The 17,901-nt window shown below is 43.0% G+C and overlaps 1 long non-coding RNA gene across 1 annotated transcript; it reads left to right on the top strand.

Annotated features, from left to right (window-relative positions):
- The first annotated feature begins 16,229 nt into the window (after positions 1 to 16,229).
- On the top strand, positions 16,230 to 17,445 carry LOC119646302. Its single transcript, XR_005248719.1, has 3 exons — positions 16,230 to 16,329; positions 16,382 to 16,506; positions 16,616 to 17,445. It is a non-coding gene; the product is annotated as an uncharacterized LOC119646302 (long non-coding RNA).
- Positions 17,446 to 17,901: the final 456 nt, after the last annotated feature.

Here is a 17,901-nt window from a genome sequence, read left to right as displayed (position 1 = left end):
CTTAAAGAGGATCATACGCATGATCGGCATCCCTTGTCATAGACCGTTGTTGATGTCGAATGATCTTGAGAGTGATCTCGCTGCTTTTATCTGGCCTCGAAAATTGGTCAGGGTCAGCCTAGTCACTCTTATCAATTTCGTCGGGATACCCTATCAGTACCTAGCACGTAATGTATGCATACACAACTTTGTTATTTATAGTACGATTTCCACCAAACTTGGTAGTTTCGGTTCCGGTTGAGTAGTCTCTGAGAATGGGTCCATTAAAGAAATGACTATTTCCTAGTTCCTACCTTTCCACCAAATTTGGTGTCCATCACTATAACCATTTCCGAGAAAAATGGGAGTGACAGATAGACAAAGACTAAACCGATTTTATTAAGGGGTTGTTTTACACAAAGCCTTAATAATAAGGTTTTATTCTGCATAAAACCTTCAAAATCTTATATGTGGTTAGACCAAAGCGTCGCCATGATATTGATGTGAAATAAGATATTTTACTCTGACTGGTCCACATCAGTTTTAGCATATGATTAGTATAAACATCTTTTCTATTTCATTTGAAATCAAGGGCTTTCTGCAATTTATTTTTCCATTAGTTTCGGAGTTTGATCACCTCCAATCGCCTACTCACTATGCCGATACTAGTCCTGAAATTCATATACTTTCGAAGAAATCTAGAAAGACCTGAGGTTAAAATTCTTTGGACCATTTTCAGTTCCTTTTTGTTAGGAGACGTAGATGATCATTTCCAGCTGATCGTTGTAAGAGTGGCCGAGATGGCTTAACAACTAAAAAACACTGAAACTTATCAAAGAGTAATGCTGAAAGTTGGATCGGTGAGGAGTAGGCTTGCTTCCGCTCTACAGACCACATGAACACCATTCGGATCATTGTCGAACAGTGTGCCGAGTTTAGATGCCCGATCATGCTGCTTATCATCCAGGTTTCTTTCGACGGTGTTGAAAGTGCATTTGGAATGCTATATGCAGAGACGAAATTCTAAAGAAAGTGCTTTCAGAGCGACATATGATGACAGAAAATGTAGCGTTTTGAATCGTGGTAAAATCTCAGAAAAATTTGAAGTTCGAACACATTTTCTCCTCGTTATCAGTGAGGTCTTTGGTGCAGTAAATGAAGGAGTTCAATGAACCATGATATCCTCCCTTAAACATCTCCACAATGGTGCTCTATCAACGAGACCTGGACTTTGACTAAATAGTTCTCGATTTGTAGAAGAACGTTAGCAGGATCGTACTGAAAATTACACACCAACACAAGCAATGTTCTTAGTCTGACGGATCATCGCACTTTTCCCAGCATGAGCAACATAGAGGATGTCACACTATGCCTAGAAAGTGTTCTTTCCATTGACAGCGGAGCGTCATTCGAGGCATTAGTAGTGCTAAATTTAACTTTTCCCTTTCTCCAAAATTTGGAAATGCAACTATCTGAACATGAACATCAAATTAAGATTGCTCCGGGTTGGCCTTTTCGGTGAGGTACTATATGGGAGTTGTGCATGGAAAATGAGCACTACTGTTGCTCGAATGATCTAAGCTTTCAGCAACTCATGTCTGCATTCTTCTATCGCCGCAATCTGACCTAAGACAATAACAAATGAAAAACTTCGCACGCATAAGAGACAGATATCCGTAGACATGTTGGTGGAAAGGTGGAAGTAGTAGTGCCAGTCACACATCAAGAAAGCGGGATAAATTTATAGTTCAAGTATACAAGGCAATTCGCTATCCCAGGATCCCCGACGAGCTGCATGACGAAGAGCAATAGAGAAAAAGAGTCAGCTTTTCGGAAAACCTTGGGAATAGCTTAAGTACATTGCCGGATTGCGATGGCGCGTAGATATGGTTGACACACTATGTTCCATAGAGTGATCTACGGCACCCATATTTTCTGTTGCTAAATTTTACAGACATCGCATCGCATCGTTGATCTTTCAAATCCCTTAAAACGTTCACAAGTGCATTTGGAAGAACTCGAAAAGTATCGGTCAAGTTCTTCGTTTGAAATAGTGTCAGACCAGCGTACTCCATTGATATCTACGATGTAGGCATGTATTAATCAAAGTTTGGAGCTTTTGAGCAACTGTGGAGTTTACCTTCCATGTACTACTCCCATATAGCAATATAGAAAGAACACTAGCACAGAATGGTCATAACTTGATTTTACTATTGAGATAACTATATTTCCAGATTTTAGACAGGCCAGCGAAAGTGGATTTAGTGTTGTTAATGTGCTGGGCGACATCCAGTTCGGTGCCACCGTCATCGACACCTTCGATGCTTTCCCTATTAATGCAGAAAGGGAGAATGCAATGACCCGTTAGACTGAGAATCTTGTTGATATTTATATTCAGTTTAACTCCACTTGCCCCTCTTTCTAAATCTAGAACCATTTGGCCAAGGTTCATGAGAGAGCAAGCAGATGTCATCAGTCTTGTCGAGGTGTTTAATAAAAGATGTTATTATCCATTGAATTCCTCCACGTCCTCCGGATAGGGCAGCATGAAAAACGTCACTGATAACAAGAAGAAATTATATCGGTGACAGGATGCAACTCTGGCAGACTCCGCTTTAGATCACAAAATTTTCCGAGACTTTACTTCGGTTCAACACGTGACATTTTGCGATATCATATGTCGCTCTGATAATAGTTATTAGTTTCTCCGAAGTGAACCTCCTGCGTAGAGCACTCTAAATACACTTCCTGTTCACGCTATCGAAAGCTATCTCGAAATCAATGAAGAGAAGGTGTAGCAAAGATCTAGACTCCGCGCGTTGTTCCCAAATCTTCCGTAGGGTGTTGATGTGCAATGCGATCAAGATGTTCTTTGATGCATCCCAGGATTTTTTTGGCTATTATTTTTGCTACGGCAGGGAAATTTCCGTACAAATGGAAGCAGCAGATCAGCAGTAACTGCAAGTAAAGCGATAAAGAACTCCGCGGGGAGATTATCAAGGCCAGCGGCTTTACTCCATTTGGCCAAGTGACTCCCAATGTCGAGCGACAGTGGCAGATGTAACAGCGAACGAAAGCGACCATCAGATGGTGATTTCTTTCGAAGCCGATGTCAACGCTTTTCTTGTTATGCATGCAGGAGACAGCTCCTAAATTTACGATCTGATTCCTCGTACGGCGTAGGTCAGTTGAAACCGAAGTGACCTAATAGCAGGCTTTGTACTCGAACAATGTGCAACCATTGACGAAGTGGTGCAATTTGCACAAATTTACAAACCTCCCAGAACTACCGTTGTGGCCGCCAGCACCGTGTTTCCCCATTGCATAGGTGTTTCCTGATCCCACCTTGGCATCCAGATTACCTGTCATGATCACAATGTTACCCTCAGAAAGTTTCTCCTAAATCGCCTTTAATTGTTGGTAGGAAGCATCCTTCTTTATTACATCGGAAGTCTCCGTTGGTGCGTAGTATTGCACAATTGTGATGTGCCCAAATCTGGACCGGAATTCTGCCATTAGAAGTCTGTCAGAAACCGGCTCCCAGATGAAGAGAGCGCGCCTTTCGTTAGCCGTCAGAAGCAAACCGGATTTGCGTCTACTATCACTTAACTTTCCAGAGTACAAAAGCACATTGCCTCAAGAGAGAGAGGAGTACTCTCTAGAGCACCACCATCTTACTTCGCTTAGGCCCAGAATGCCCAGTTTCTATCGCTGGAATTCCCGCTCCGGTTAGAGAAAGTTAGTAGACCCTCGCTACCATTGTTGAGGTGCATGGGCACATTCCATGAGCTTAGTCCCTATCCCAGGCGTTGTTGACGTTTAGCAATAAAATTTCAAATTTTGCGGGTTGCTAGCATACAAATTTCTATTTCTTTTAGTCGTCTTATGTCGTCTTACGCCAAGCAGGGAAGGCTTTGAGTGGATTCTTAAGCCTCAACTCACGGGGCGCACTGCTGAACTGAAAGCTTAAAAAAAGAAATTAGAACAATTAAGATTTAAGAATTAATGATTACAACAGGGCTTAACAAAGAATGTTTCTAGAATTAGCCACAATACGAATTGAAAATCTAAACCTAGTTGATTTCGTTTTTATTCTGTAGAGTTAATGTTCATGGACAGTTCTGTATGTCATTGTATATGGGCCGTTGCTTTCAAAATTAACATATATAAATATTAAGGTCTAAGGCTATCATACACATAAGTAGGCCGAACCGGATTTCTCCGAAAATTATTATTGTTTACAGAATTTAAATATAAAAATAAATAGAAATGATAATTGACTAAATCGGAAATTATTGTATACATACGTACGTTCTTCGTGGATTATAATTTTCTCTTCTGTATATTGGAAAATAAAATGCGTTTCAACTATCTAAACTCACTATCAATTTCATCACTCTATGATGAAGTTAATATTATACATTAAATACTAGCTAAATAGTAATTTTAATAAATGTTAGCGGTTTCAAAACCGGACAGTGGAGGACTCAATGGTTTTCCGTTTTTTTATGCGAACTGATACATGTGTGTGTGTGTGTGTGTATGGTGGGGAGAAGCTACAGCTTCTGAGCACTCAGGCCGTGTTGGCCCATTGTACTCGCGTCCCCCGTCTAACGGAATATTCCCGCTACCCGTCGTAATTGGAGAACATCGGCACCAAAGATCTGATGCCTGATGCGTCCATAGGCGGGGCATTCACATAGGAAATGCTCCGTGGATTCCGCTTCCTCATTACAGGAGGGACACGTATCATCTTCGGTAATTCCTATTCTGAACATATGCCCAGCTAGTGAATTATGGCCTGTCAGGATGCCCACAATACACCTGCAAGTCCTCCTGCTTTTCGACAGGATGAACTTTGCGGTACGTATGTTGGGTTCTGGCAGGAAAAGTTTGGTGTGTCGAGCAGCATTTAGGCTCTGCCACCTGTCATTATGGGAAACTTTTTCCCAGTTTTTGAAAACAGATTTAGCCAATGCTACTGATACCCCAATTGCTGGCTCCGGTCCCGGCATAGGGGAGATTGACCCCTCTTTCGCTAAAGCGTCCGAGATTTCATTTCCCTCTATGCCACAGTGACCATCGCATAAACTTCGGCTTGAAAAACCGTTGCATATTGTCCCAAAGGAAAAGCCCACTTCTCGTTTTTATTCGAGAGGTAGACTCCGGCTCCAGAACCCTCTTCTGTTTTTGAGCCATCGGTGTAGAAGACTTCCGTACATCCCTCCACGCATTCCTCTGGGTCTTCCCAGTCCTCTCTACGCTTCAGGGTAACTACATATCTTCTACCAAACAAATGTATGGGGACACGAGAATCGGAAGGCATTGTAAGAACTGGATTTAGTCCTCCCAGTAACTCTTCCAATGCTCTGTGCCCCCCACATCCGTTGTTTTCCCATAGATCTAATCGAATTAACCTATGAGCTGCTTTCATTGCAGTGCTTTGAATAAATATCATATATCCAGGGGCTGCAAATTGAGTAGTGCATTCAGAGCTGCGCCGGATGTCGTGCTGATGGCACCAGTGATACCCAGACAAACAGTTCTTTGCAGTGCAGCTAGTTTACGGTGAAAACCTTTTTGTCTCACCTTAACCCACCACACTACGGATGCATATACGAACGTCGGCCTAATGATGGCAACGTATATCCACTTTACCACATGAGGCCTGAGTCCCCATGTCGAGGTAAAGGTCCGTCTGCACAGCCCATAGGCTGTGAGAGCTCGTTTCATCTTTACCTCTACATGTTTGTTCCAAAGAAGTTTTTTATCTAGAGTAACCCCCAGGTATTTCACCTCTTCGGAGAGTTGAAGGGTAGTACCCTTCATCTCAGGGAGGCAAAGTCCATCCAGTTTTCTCCTTTTTATGAATAAAACCATTGTGGTTTTATTTGGATTAACTGACAAACCATGTTTAAGGCACCAGCTGTCTATCAAATCAACGGCACGCTGTATATTCCTACACACCGTTCCAAGATCCCGATCAACAGCAAGTACAGCCACGTCATCAGCATAAGCTTGAGCGTGTATTGGCAAATTTTGCAGTTCGCATAGCAGTGAGTCGATCAGCATACTCCACAGAAGCGGCGAAAGCACACCTCCTTGGGGGCAGGCCTTCGTCGTTTCTGTAGTCAGGTAGCGATCGACCCCTACCTCAGCGCACAACAATCTTTGCGTTAGCATAGCATGGATCCACTTAATTAAAGCATCATCAACACCATGCGCTCTGGCGGCATCACAAAGTTTTTGAAAAGGCGCACAGTCAAAAGCCCCTTCAATGTCCACGAACAGCCCCATCGCGTACTCACCATTCAAAGTTGCATCCTCTATCTTTGTGACCAAAGAATGAAGAGCAGACTCACAGGACTTTCCACGTTGGTAAGCATGTTGGTTTTCACTAAGTGGGTGTGACCTAAGTGCCTTTCCACGAATGTGACGCTCCACCAGTCTTTCCATACCTTTCAGCAAGAATGAAGTCAAGCTGATCTGTCTGAAGTTCTTTGGATTAGAATAGTCATCTTTCCCAGGTTTCGGTATGAAAACTACCTTAACCTGTTGCCAAGAAGAAGGCACGTAGCCCAGAGCACGACATCCTCGAAAAATATTTGTTAGAGGTCGCTCGAAATGCTCCATACCCTCCTTTAGCATTGCCGGATAGATGCCATCCATGCCAGGTGCTTTGAAATGTTCAAAGGACAGTATGGCAGCTTCCACCTTTTCATGGGTAACAACCGCTTTCGCAGTGTTCCAGTTCCCCTTGCAACGCTTGCGTGTTGAAGGGGTTGCAAGAACCGTCAACTCTCCCCCTGCCACTTCTCTCACCCGTTCTCCCGGGTGGTGTACTTCCAGGAGGGTCTCGTGAGCCTGGAGCTCGTGAAAGTACCGGCGGGTTTTCTAAGAGAATCCAACTTGGCCGACTCATCCCTTTTGAGGACTCTGCACAGCCTTGAAGTCTCCCTTTCGCCTTCCAGTTCCTCACAGTACGCTCTAAAGGAGTCTCCTTTCGAGCACCTCACGAGCCTCTTATATTCACGTTGTGAGTTCCTGAAATTTAACCAGTCTTCGTTCTTGTTACTTTTGCAAGCACGATTTAGAAGACGCCTGGTTGATTTCCTGAGTTTTTGCAGTTCTCGGTTCCACTCCAACTGTTTTACCGCTTTGGCCTCGGGAAATAGGACAAGCCTCTTCATAACACTCTAAAAGTGTGTAGTTCAGAGTTTTCAATTCATCTTTCAGCACTAAAGGAGTCCTTAGTCGCCTAGGAAACTGTACTTCATTGCCAAGAAGTTCATTGAACTTTGCCCAATCCGTTTTCCTAGGGTTCTGTCTTTGTACTGCAGACTGTTCGCCCGCAATAGTCAGATTGAATTCTAGATATCGGTAATCTGACAGTGAGACCTCGTCTAGCACTCGCCAGTGTGTAATCAACTCTAACAATTTTGGGGTACAGATTGTTAGGTCAATTACTTCGCTTCTTCTCGGTCCCACGAACGTAGGGGCGCACCCCACGTTTGCAGTCATAAGACCAGCTGAAGTGATGAAATCAAATAGCTTCTCTCCTCTTGGATTGCATTTGCTACTGCCCCAACAAATATGTTGAGCATTCGCATCACAACCTATTAGGAGTTCGAGACCACTTGATTCTGCATACGTCACCAGATCCCTAAGTTCTTGCGTCGGTGGAGGATACAAAGAATCATAGGGTAAATAAGCGGAGGCAACTATGATGTTTTTCCTCTCGCCATTTATCTGGTATTGTATGATGACCGTAGCTAAGTCCTGGGAACAATATTGTCTCAGCATAGTTGTCTCTAACCGTCTTGACATCAGGACGCAAGCTCTCGGTCTTATGGATCTTTCGTCGTAGAAGATCCTAGCCCCCTTTACTGATCCAATACCACAGATTCTGTTAAATCGAACCCACGGTTCTTGCACCAGAAAGATATAGGGGAAATCCTGTAGCTTTGTCATTCTCGCTGCCAACAGGTAGGAGGGAGCTTTAGCATGCTGCAGGTTGATTTGACCAATCTTTATGTTTTTCGACATAAACTTAGTCTATTGTCTTATGGAAAACAGAAGCGTATGACTGGGTTTCCTCCACACCGTACCGCCAGAGACTCGATCCCCTCGTGATTGATTTCTCTGAGAAAAGCCGTACTTGGGAGTACCGCAATTCCCATGTTCTCATCCACGAAAGATCTCACCTCATCCCGCAGAGCATTCGTCTGTTTTCTACTTAGCACCTTACTTGGTTTGCAGTGTCCGGGTTGCATAGATTCGATCACTCGAACTGGCATCAAGTCAGTTTCGTTCACGTCTCTGGCTTCCCTTCCTTCCGCCTGTTCCTTGTTAAGGTGTAGGAGAAGTTACTAGCAGGTAGGATTCACTCTGTAGTCCCTTCCCCAGTGCGAGCCCCCATACGGGGGTTCCGCCCCTGTATGCACTATCCTCCGCGCACGTCTCCATTGTGGGAGAGCGCACCGAAGATGCTGCAATTTCTTCTATGTTGTGTGAGTCGTTGTGTTGTTCTTCGCTCTCAAAATGGAGATGATGCCCTACAGTTTCCTGATATGACTGAATTTCAGTCTATATAGGAAAAAGTGGAGCACCATATGGTGACTTCCCCTGAGCACATTCAGACTCGGTTGGTCCAGTTCGAATACCAAGTTGAAGCCCTCCACGTTTGTAGATTGGTTCTTCCTGGCATTCATGAACTTTACCCTCCAGTGCCCGAAGTCCATGCCCGGGTTCTGTTCACCTAGCAAGTGGATGATGTCCTCTGGCTTCCTTCGAGGGCCCGGTAGCCAACATCCGACATGTTCTGTCCTGCGTAGCTCAGTGTTCACAATAGTAAACTTGGGCCGACCGCCGGAACTCAAAATTGGGATTACCCGCTGGAGCCACTTTAAGGCAGCCTCGTCAGCGCACTCCAAATGAAGAAGCCCATCACGAAAACCTTGATCGTTAAATCGTGGCTTCGTTCCAGGCTCCATCATTTTCTTCCACAGGCATTCCTGGAGGATGGTAAATTGTCCCTCTGACATTTTGCCATCCTTGGAGGAAACTCCCACGGCAGCAGTCAGAACAGAGGCCGCAGCTTGCGCATACGTCCTCTTCCTTCCCGCCTTCGTGTTCGTATTTCTGTGGGAGGGACCAGCTTCATTGAGATCTCTCTCGCTGATTTGATCACCTCCCGGCACACCGGTCCTAATCCCCGCGAGACGCGTGGATGTAAGCCCTGGTGCGGAGCACAATAAAGCGTCGGCCACAGCAAATGTGTTGGTCTTACGCTTCTTGCGCGCATTACCGCTGACTGAAGAGTCTGGTGCGTCCAGTGTGGATCTTACCGGGGTTTCCAGTTTATCCCCACCTTCCGCCGGAGATTCCGCTTCCTTGCGTCCGATTTCTCTGGGCGTTACCGCGTCCATGTCCTCATTCCCAAGGTGCTTCATCTTCCTTCGCAGTGCTCTCTTCTGCCGTCGGCTTAGGGCCTTTTCAGGTTCACGGTGTTCGGACCGCTTGGATCCATTTCCACATACTGGCGTTGAACCAGTAGCGTCCACGTCACCAGCTTCCCGTTCTTCCGCTCTTCCCAGTAAGGATGGCGGAGAAGGTTCTGACAGGCAGGATTCAGCCTGTAGTCCCCCCTCCTTAGTGGCCGAAGTTCCCTTCTGCCGGGCCTTTCTCTTCCGCTTGCGGGTAGATTTGGGCTGTAGTACCGCGGATTTCCAGTTTCTCCCAATTTGAGAGTTTCCGTACTTTCCTTTCTGGCTAACTTCGCCGTAGGCATCAAAGGCAAACTTTCCACTGAGTCGGAAAGCATGCCTTCTACAGATTGCTCTATAGGCAAATATGAATGTGGTGACGCCTCCAAAATCCGCTCCTCGGCCACGACATGATTGCTCATGGTCGCGGGTGGATTCGAAGTCTGTGACTTCTTACCACTTGGAGAGTTTATATTCATCGTTTCCATATTCATATTTTTGGACACCCTTAGTGTAGTAGTAAACTACTACAGGCTCCCCCACCACGACAAGGTGGTGTCCGAGGGGGAGAACTGATACATAGTTAACAATTCAATTGTGCATCACAAAATACTGTTTCGATTATAGTTAATTATCGTTAGTATTTTGCTTCACAATAACAGTAGAGAATTCCGTAGAAATTCCCTTAAAACAGATACAAAAAGGGACAGTAAAAGTAGTTTCAGTAGTATAGTCTTTAGTGCTATATATCAACTATCCCTTCCACCAGCTCCAACCTAGTTAGTAATAGCAGAATTCACACGAAACTTTCCAGTATTATCCGTGATGGTATTCTTTACTTTTTATGCTACTATAAATTTGGTGTAGTCCGGATAGCTCAGTGGTTAGAGCACTAGGCTGTCATACGGAAGGTCGCGGTTCAAATCTCACTGGTGGCAGTGGAATTTGCATCGTGATTTGACGTCGGACACCAGTCGACTCAGCTGTGAATGAGTACCTGAGTCAAATCAGGGTAATAATCTCGGGCGAGCGCAATGCTGACCACATTGCCTCCTAGTGTACCGTTACGGTCTTGAATGAAGTGCTCTAACACACTTCAAGGCCCTGATCCAATATGGATTGTTGCGCCAACGATTATTATTTATATAAATTTGGTACACCTACGATGAACATGGGTCAGTCATTTAAAAAATTTGGCAATATACTATTCTTTTAAGTAAATCTCGAATTAAAAGATACTTTAAGTTCGTATTTTTGTACCCAGTACACCCTTGAATACTCACCACGGATATGTGTACATATTATATTATGAATTGTACGCCCTCCTTTTGCATATATACCTTACACAAATCCATGCGGCTCACCATATGCGTACGATACGCCATATGTGCACAAAAATTCGTTTGAATCGTTTGAACGGATTCAATCTTCTTTGCTAGAACCTGAACGTAAGGTGCAACAAGGCTCCATTTGTGAACGCCGACCCGAATTCCTTCGATAACATTATCCGGAGCGAGCTTCGTGAGATTCCATCAAGATCCATCATTCCACAAGAGAATGAGTTGTGATCACGTTCACCACCTCATTGTCTCACTAACGTTGTATACCAAATTCGTATGGTATCCTTCCAAATTATCATATCGTCATAAGCGTCGTAAGTCTATCTATGATATATTTGTCTATCTCATATTTTTCTTTATGGTTTGAAGTGGAAATCTTAACAAGACATTGCTACCAAGTAGCAGCAGTCTGTAGAATTTTCATCCGCTGAAAACATCCCCCCCTTCACCTCCTCTTTTCCCCGCGGAGCCGCTAAAAAACTTTGGGAAGACTGCGCTTTAAGGAGGTCATCCCGTGTGTTGGATCCCAGGAATCGATTGTATTGTATCTAGTAGTGGTGGTGGATTTTTGGTGCCTTGTTAAACCTTTTTTTTGTGAATTTTAGTATTTTTCACGGCTTTTTCAATGAATAAAAAAAAAACTATTGAATGAATCGCAATTATCCTAGTTCACTGACCGTAGAAATATGTTCTGAATAGGTAGGTAGGTAGGTATCAGTGGCGACTCCGAGGAGCCCAATTAGCACTTTAGTGCGCCGTTTTGATGCCACAAACTCCTAAGACCGTGACTGTTGTTATGGGAGCAGGGAGGCAGAGTCCCGGATCTTCAGAGGCAGCTCGTAGCATATAGCTAGAAGTCTCTCTGAGGTCCCCAAATAGTGGTTTAGCCAGTGTCCGCAGCCTGACTCTAGCCAGAGCTGGGAAAGTGCATGAGGGTTTCCCTTCCTTCTCCGCAGCTTCGGCAATGCCAATTGTAGGGTATGCCGAGCCTAGCGGCATGGTTCCCCATGGGCCGGTGCCCCCTGCAGACCGCTGTAACCTTGAATGCATGTGCACGCGTCTGGCACAGGAGCTCTCGTGATCGGCTATGTTATAAACGGGCTAAATTCTCCTGGACTTGGCACAGCTCGTAAGCGCTCGCCATCGTAGGCCCGCGGCTGCTTGATAGTGCGAGTAGACTAGGCCCCCGACAGTTACCAGCGGAACACCGACTACATTCGCCGAAGGACTGCCAAGAGCAGAGCCTCACCTGGCTAATCCATCAGTCCGCTAATTCCCCTATATTTTCCTCTGTCCGGGAATCCAGAGGAGAGTGACCTTGAGGGTGGCGTCCAAACGACAGCGTTCTGGATAAATCATGAAAATTTCAAAGAATTTCGTTGGATAGATTTTGAGCTATGGTGGCAGCCGAAAAGTAGAATGCGATTTTTACCCAAACCTTAACTGACCATTAATCTGCTACATCTAGTCCACAAACCTTAGTGCAGGTTTCTTGAAGAAACACATGCGCCGCCTTGACTTCAATTCTTGTCCTTTTAGCGAAGTCATTCGAGCGTCATTCGGACCGATAAATACCAGCATTATTACGGTATGTGACGGATCACGTGTTTAACTCTATACTTTCCGAACGGCTCCGAATATTAAAAAATCACTTTGCCCATGTATTCTATACTATATCTAGATACAATTAATGCCAAAAAAATTCGATTCCCCGGATCCGATACATTCGTACAAAAACTTGGTGCAAATTTGTCGTTCTTCGTCTGGGTGTTAGCAGAAAGAGTGACTGCTATTTTGAGCTGGATTTTCCCTACGCGCTTTCTGTGAGTGCCAGAACATAGCAAAGTATGCGAGAAATCCTCCAGATTATCGGTTTCTTCTACAGAGAGATCTGCAGCACAATCTCTCTGCAGATGCCGGATTTTACTTAATAATAGTACTAAGTGCCAAGCATTTAGGCTCGAACGATCCTACCTACTTAAAAACTAAAAGGGCGCTGGTGGTGTTGGCCGATGGCAGGTCAATGGAAAAATCCGTCGAGAACTCCCGTCTGCACGTATGCAGAATGGTGTACTTCTGAATGCTTTGACCCAGACTTTGCGAAGGTTCCAGGACATCAAGGGAAGCCGTGAGGGATTTAGGTACAATATTATGGGAACTACAACCACCTGCTCGAAGCGCCAAATTTCTTTGATTTCCCGAGCCAGTGGCTCATAGTTCACCTTCTTCTCCACGTATTTCCGTTCGATGTTGCTGTTATGGGGGATAGAAACATCAATAATATACGCGGAGCGACCCGTCTTGTCAACTAACATTATGCCAAGCTTGCTATATGAAGTATGGCGATCAGTCAAAACGTGCCGCTCCCAATATATTCTGTAAGCAGAACTATCAAGTACTGCTTGCGGTTCATATCCGTAAACCAAACATGTTCCCGTGATGCGCTCATGCTTGTAAGCAAGGTTTTCATTGATAACCTTACATACAGCATTGCAGTATAGCCAGAAATGAGATGGTCCAACATCTCTAACGCCGAACCACACATTCTGCAATGGTCGTTCTCCACCCGTTCTTTCATGATGAGCTTTATATAAGCTCGGGTGGTGCCCACGCCGTCCTGAATGACACACATGAACCCTTCCGTCTCAGCAAAGAGCTCTCCAGCACACAGCCATCTGTTCGACAAATACAAATCGACAAATGGCTGCCAAAGACAATTCACGTGTTTACCGTACATTGCTTTCGACTTCCATTCATCGATCCACTCTTGGTCCGACTTCACCCCACTCAGAGGATTGAAAGATCGATCCTTGAAGTTAAGTGGAGTCAGCCCACAGTTTGCCTTACAGACAGCTGCATGCAAGGGACTCGCCTGCTCTTTGCTGTAAAAATAAGCGCGCAGTGAGTTGACTTGGCGATGATGTTGTGCCTCCACGTCAACCACGTCCCTACCTCCGATGGCACGAGGCAGGTTCTTCCGCTCCACGGTACAGTTAGGATGATGCATTCAGAATTTAGACATAGTTGTCCGTATCTCCCCCTGGACGTTTTCCAGATCGGTCTTGGTCCACGGCAATATTCCGAATGCATAAGCCAGTCAAGGGATAGCGAATACACTCAACGCGCTTACTTCATTCTTCCCCGAGAGATGCGAGTTTCAGCTTTACCCGTCGTATTTTCATTATTATTATCATATGATTTATTTGATTTTATTATTTTAATTATCAATTGTCATTTGTGATTGTGCTTGATCGCGGCACTCGGATCCGGAGGTTTACGGCTCTACGCACGTGGTTGAGCCGTTTTTTTTTTATTTTCCAATTTTAACTCGCACTCTGTTCTAACTCGTTAGGCGGTAGCGAATTCCCTTGTTTGTTTGGTGATTTTCAGATTCGGTGCGGACCCACGTAGCGGTACAGACACGTTAATTTTGTTTAATGACGCGTGAGGCATCAAAACACTGAAAGGATCTTTCGCTTGCTTGGGCCTATAGCTTGCTTAAAGCTACCTCGAAGGTTTGGTCTTCCTCCTCCTCTAGATCGTTGGCAGATCTGTCTTGCTCGAAACCATGCATCCCACAACGCCGCGATTCCTTTGTTTCATTAATAGTTTGGCCGCCTAAGCATGGGAGCATCGCATGCCTTCGTAATGTGTCTCACCTTTTAGTTACCTTTTCTATTGGTATAGTGCTCACTTATAGACCAGACAATTCTACTCCATAATGTGGTACTTAAATATGTCAAATTGACTATTTAAATTGAACCTATCTCTCGAAGAATTAATATATTTCGGATTTTTACAAGTACCAACTTTAACTCCGCGAAAGCATTAAGCAAAATGCGGTCCCTGCTGTTCGCAGTTCGATTGCCGCAATAAACTCCGACTATGCGTTAAAATCACTCAGTGTGATTCTGGGATTTCGACTTCCTACATCCGAAACTGGCAAGTTTAGCATTTCCTTGTATTCTACCATCGATTGATGGAATATAGCAACTGGATATGTAAACACCAACCATTTTCACTTGATAAATCCACTTCTTGGATAGATTGATTTCTTGCAAATTATATTTGCGGCCCAGGCTCCATTATTATTTTTGCGATAAGCCGCGGCGATTATGGTCAGTTCGGTCCCCTTTTCATGGATCTGTGAGAGCAGAATTTGCGCTGCCTCATAATGATTGAGATTTGTATCAGCCTCATTTCTTCATCATCATCATTCAAGGCTTTAAATACTGCCGTGAGAGGCTTTTCTGCATCTTAGCCCGTTGCGAGGATGTTGAAGTTTACTGTCCTTTGGGTTTGGTTGGCATCACTTGTGTTACCTGTCTAATGTTTGTTTTCTTCGAAGCATTTTTTTCATCCTTAGCACTGTTATACGGAACTCTAATGGTTCTAGTCACGTCTATAATTGCCTCGTCCTCACATCTTACACCTTAAAGATGAATGCAAAATTGCGAATATAGCCATGTGGGGCATTAAAAGAAAGGTCTTGATTAATACTTTTCGAAGCAGGTATTGTCTTGATTTTGATATTGATGGGAATAAGGAGGAGTGCGGGTGTCCGAAAGGGATCAATTACTTCAACGGCAGGTTCTCGAAAACTATCGAAAAATCTGGAAAAAAAATATGGTGGTCCATGCATACCGTCTCTAGACCCTGATATCGACTCAAATAAAGTTAATAATATTTTGAAAATTTACTGCGCACCCCCTTAAGAAGGTCATCCCGTGTGCCGGATCCGCGGAATAGATTTTTTCTTTGGCATATATGGGCAAAGTGATTTTTTTATATTCAGAGTCGTTCGGAAATTATATTGTGAAACACGTGATAAGTCACATGTTAGATTTATGTCGATCGTTGTAATAAAGCTCGTATTTATCGGTCCGAATGATTTGGCTAAGAGGACAAGAATTGAAGCCGAGGCTGTATATGTGGACTAGGTATAGCAGATTAATGATCAGTTAAAGTTTTATGGCTAAAAATCGCATTCTACTTTTTAAATGCGTTTTTTTGAAACCGCATCTTGAAAATCGGCTGCCACCATAGCGCCAAATTTATCAAACGAAATTCTTTGAAATTTTTACAACTTATTCAGAACATATTTCTACAGTCCGCAAACTAGAATAATTGCGATTCATTCAGTAGTTTTTTTTATTCATTGAAGAAGCCAAAAGGAGCCAAGCCAAAAAAATGGCCTTCACACGGGATGACCCCCTTACGAGTAAGTTCCTACTAGCAGCATAAAAGATAATATAGGTTTTAATATGAGGCATTGGGAAGTTTGGCGGGAGTCCTGCTATTATTAACAAAGCAATATTGAAAGCAAAGCAATAGTATGACCAAATTTGAAGTGTAATATCAATTTGATCGTAAAATTATTAATGGGATAGTGAAATTAGATTTGTGAAAAGCATTTTATAAATGTAAAGTTTGCTATACTTGGACAGTTGCGTTTTTTCTCTATTTTCAGTTTAGTCAGGATTCTGGGACGCTTTCCTCTAAAATCGGATATTGGGTTTAGCCTGGTAGGATAATAGAAAATATGTTAAACCCTCATTAAAGCTATTATTTTTTCAGAAACAGTCATCGTATTCCAAAATTATCAATTATGAAATTATCGCACATGTTCCCGGAATGTAGCTCGTGTTTTAGTCATTTTTAAATAATCAGAATTTTGAGCTAATCTCCGGGTTTCAATCTTGGTAATTGCCACTTGTTGACCTTCTGGCTACACATTATTGAAAATGTGCTTTTCGCTAAGCTTTTAATAGTCATGACATATCTTTTCGAAAACATTGTTTTTTCTTTCAGGAATCAGGCGCCCAACAAAAAAAAAGAAACCAATAAATGGAGAGATATTGTGGAAGTTCTTCCATTATGCAATTGGATCCCATCATTGCTTTATTTATTTGCACTTCAACATTAATAGTGATAAGGAAGGAACTGTAATCAGTACCCGGGCATAGCATTTTTCTTATTTTTATTAAACGTTCATACCGTGAAAATAAAACAAACTTACGAATGAACTTTCGTTTAATATCAAAAGGCCAAGCTAATTGCGCCTTACGGTAAATCCGAATTATTGTTATCAGAGAATCGGATTTGTTTGGATTAGTGTCATAATGAATGTTAGTCTACTTTAACTAGAAGTACTAACGGTATATAGGAACAAACGTAGTTCTATCGTGAAGCTACCATTAAACTGCATAGCATACATTCTACCGATCTGTAAAATTGCAAACAGATTTCGGGTTATGGGCAACAGCAGCCTTGTCCGTACTCCATTTGAAAATTCTTCAAATTTGAGCTACTTTCTATGTATATGTATATCGAATTGCCTACCTCGGATAGTTTTCAAATTGCCTTTACTTGCAAACTTAAATTAAATGACTACACCACTGTAGAGGCCGAAATACAAATCAAATTTTTTTTTGTTTTTTTATTTCTAAAAAAAAAAAAATAAATAAATAAAAATGTGGTTATTGTTCAAAGCAAAATAGGGACTTCTTAGTGTTTTCGCACATCATAGCTGGCACGCAGGCATAGGCCGGACTGATAACCGCAAAATTTTAAGGATACAGTGCTGAAACAAAAAGAAATCGATTTCCTTTTCTTTCTTTACTTTTTATAATTTGATTTTTGCAAAAATGACATGTTTGTGAATAAAAAAACATTTAAAAGAAGAAAAAAGCAGCTCGTAAATTATTAATAAATATTCAACAACATAAAACAATTGAACAATATAAAGCAAACATTTTTATATAGTGTCGAGAAGTAAGTTGTTCTGAATATTTGTAGGGAAAATGATTTTCAAATAAATTTGTAAAAATGGCAAATGTTGCTATATGTAACAAATATAAGTGGGAAATATTTGAAACAGGGAGTTCAATGCGCTGTCCTGGCAGTAGACTTTCAAGTAAATTAAGGAATGTAAAGATATTTTAGAGACTGAGTTCTTGTCATAGATTCCAATCAGCCCAGACTTTAACCTTATTGAGAACGTTTCGGCAGTACGTCCTTATGTACTCAATAATATAAAACAAGGCGGAAGCTGGGCGCTTCAGGTATGAAACGTTTTGTTTGCTTCTTCTGTGAGT

Source organism: Hermetia illucens, chromosome 1 (genome assembly GCF_905115235.1).
Source record: "Hermetia illucens chromosome 1, iHerIll2.2.curated.20191125, whole genome shotgun sequence".
NCBI classification, from domain to species: domain Eukaryota; kingdom Metazoa; phylum Arthropoda; class Insecta; order Diptera; family Stratiomyidae; genus Hermetia; species Hermetia illucens.
Note: the sequence above shows the minus strand (reverse complement) of the source record. Positions and strands in the feature narration are given on the sequence as shown.